The 3,337-nt window shown below is 39.2% G+C and overlaps 1 pseudogene; it reads left to right on the forward strand.

Moving 5' to 3' along the window:
- The first annotated feature begins 2,312 nt into the window (after positions 1-2,312).
- LOC100068128 (MICOS complex subunit MIC26 pseudogene) lies at positions 2,313-2,983 on the forward strand (annotated as a pseudogene).
- The last annotated feature ends 354 nt before the right edge of the window (positions 2,984-3,337 follow it).

The following is a 3,337-nucleotide window of genomic DNA, read 5'->3' on the forward strand; positions in this document are numbered from 1 at the left end:
AGGGCTAGTCTTCCTCAGCAAAAAGAGAAGGATTGGCAGCAGATGTTAGCTCAGGGCTAATCTTCCTCAAAAAATAAATAAATAAATAAATAAATAAATAAATAAATAAAAATTACCCATGTGTAGTAAACATAGAATATCTCCATTAAATAGAATTTTCACTTAACCAGACCATATCTGGTTCCTAACCTTTTGGATATACAGATTAGCATATTAATGCTATGTACCAAATAGAAAGTAATAAAGGAATGCCTAATTTATACCAGGTAAATTGGCAAACACTATAAATACTTCTATCATGCCCCATTTTGAGTTATCAATGGTTTAACAATCAGCTCACAAATTTCCTTCACACAAAATTTAATAAAAGGTTCTCATAAGCTTCAGGACACCAACAGTCCTGAAGAAAATATCTACATCGAAGCACAGAGAGCCAAAGGATAGAAAATTCAAATGAGAGGTAAGAGAAATAAAAGATACAGTGAACAGGTCTCATATGTTTCATTGTAGTCCCAGAAGGAGAAGAGAAAATCGGGTAGAACTTTGACAAGATATTACCTGGGAATCCTCTAAAACTGATAAAAGGCATTACAGTCATGTGTCACTTAACAATGGCAATATGTTCTGGGAAATGCATCTTAGGTGATTTCATCATTGTGTGAACATCACAGAGGGCACTTACACAAACCTATATATAACCTATATAACTACACACCTAGGTTATATGGTACTGATCTTATGAGACCATGTTGTATGTGCGGTCCGTTGTTGACTGAAATCTCATCATGCGGTACGTGACAATAATCTACAAATTTGAGAAGCCTTATAAACTACAAGCAGAATAAATAAAAAGAAACCCTTACCTAGAGACAAGATAGGATAACTGCAGAGAACCAAAGGCAAAGAGAAAATCCTAAAATCTAGACGCAGCCAGAGGAAAAAGGCTTACTGCTTTCCAAACGGAAGACTAAGAGCTAACCTTTCAACCTAAATGATAGAAAGCAGAGAATAATGGAAAGCTATCAAACTTATGAAAGAAAATAACTGCCAACCTAGAATTCTATAACTACTGAAATTATCTTTCAAGAATGAAAGCAAAATAATTTTTAGACAAAAACTAAGAATGTTACTGGCCAACTACGCTAAAGGAAACATTGAAGAGTGATCTTCAGGCTAGAGAAACTGATCCCAGGTGGAAGCACAGAAATGAAGGAACAAGGAAGAACAGAAACAGTAAATCTAGGGGCCAGCCTGGTGGCACGGCAGTTAAGTTCACATACTCCACTTCCGTGGCCTGGGGTTCACTGGTTCAGATCACAGGCATGGACCTATATACCACTTACGAAGCCATGCTGTGGCAGGCATCCCACACATAAAGTAGTGGAAGATGGGCACAGATGTTAGCTCAGGGCCACTCTTCCTCAGCAAAAAGAGGAGAATTGGCAGCAGATGTTAGCTCAGTGCTAATCTTCCTCAAAAAAAACCAAAAACAAAACCACGGTAAATCTAAATGAACACAAAACAATAACAGCAACGTCTTGTAGGGTTTAAAATACATGTAGAACTAAAATATTTGGCAGCAAGTGCACGTAAGTCAGGTGGGATGTAAATGGACTCAGTGTCTTAAGGTCCAAAGATTATCAGCAAAAGGGTAAAAGCACCAACATGAGCTTTCAATGCAGACTCAACACAATCGATCCCAATCTAAATCTCAGCTGCCTTTTTTTGTAGAAGTGTTCAAACTGATTGTAAATTTCATGCAAAGGACTCAGAGTAGTGAGAACAACTTTGAAGAACAAAGTTTAAGAGCTAACACCATCTAATTTCAAGACTTACCATGAAGCTACAGTAATCAAAACAGCATAATATTGACATATAGACAAATAGATAATGGAACAGAAGAGTTCATAAAAACTCACATGTATGACCCAATTTTTTTTTTTTTAAAACAACATGCCAAGCCAATGCGTTGAACAAAGGATACTCTTTTCAACAAATGATCTTGAAACACTTGGATATCCATATGTTAAAAAAAAAAAAAAAGAACTTGGATATGTGCCTCAAATTAGCTCAAAATCAATCATAGAACTAAACGTAAAATCTAAACTATCATGTCTAAAGGAAATGATAGAAGAAAATCTTTGTGACCTTGGGTTAGGCAAAAACTTAAGTATAACATTGAAAGCATAATACATAAGAAAAAATTGGTAAATTAGACTTCACCAAAATTAAATACTCCTGCTGTTTACAAGATGCTGTTAAAAGAATGAAAAGAGCAGGGCGAGCCTGCCGGAACCACTGCTGCCAGCAGCATGTTCGAGGTAATTTAGAGGTCTCTGGGGCTGGCCAGCCTGGGTCTGCTCACCTTCAAAGTCTATGCATCACTGAAAAAGGACTCACCTCACAAAACTTCCGTGAAGGTTAATGAGTTAACTGTACTCTGCTCCTGAGGGTCAATCTAAATATGTGGAGGAGCCAAGGACCCAACTTGAAGAAAGCATCTCACATCTCCAACATCATTGCAAGCCATATATAAGAAATGTACTCCCAAACGAAGCCCAAGATGCAAAGTTTGGTTCCCTGGGGGTTAGACGGCTACGAGTATCTCCAAAATGCACCTCTTGGATTTTTTCCAAGACTTGATGCTATTGGTTTTGCTGGCATTGTTGGACTCCTTGTGGCTAGAGGTCCAAAAATAAAGCAGCTGGTGTACACACCTGGTTTCATAGGACTGGCTGCCTCTCTTTATTATCCACAATAAGCCATCATATTTGTCCAGGTCAGTGGGGAGAAATTATATGACTGGGGTTTACAAGGATACATAGTCGTAGAAGATTTATGGAAGGAGAACTTCCAAAAGCCAGGAAATGTGAAGAATTCACCCGGAAATAAGTGGAATACGCCATGCTCTGCCCATTTTAATCAGTTATAGGTAAACATTGGAAACTCCATACAGTAAACCAGTATTTCTACAGAAAAATGGCAGAGAAGTCAGTACTGAAAGTAGTAAATCAGCTTGCTCCTCTGGGAAGAACGATACGAGGCATGCTGTGGCAGGCGTCCCACATAAAATAGAGGAAGATGGGCACAGATGTTACATCAGGGCCAGTCTTCCTCAGCAAAAAGAGGAAGATTGGCGGCAGATGTTAGCTCAAGGCTAATCTTCCTCAAAAAGAGGGGCCCGGCCCCATGGCCCACTGGTTAAGTTCACACGCTCTGCTTCAGTGGCCCAGAGTTTCATCAGTTCATCAGTTCAGATCCTGGGCATAGACCTAGTACCGCTCATCAGGCTATACTGGGGTGGCGTCCCACATAGCAGAGCCAGAAGGACCTACAA

Source organism: Equus caballus, chromosome 1 (assembly GCF_041296265.1).
Source record: "Equus caballus isolate H_3958 breed thoroughbred chromosome 1, TB-T2T, whole genome shotgun sequence".
NCBI lineage: Eukaryota > Metazoa > Chordata > Mammalia > Perissodactyla > Equidae > Equus > Equus caballus.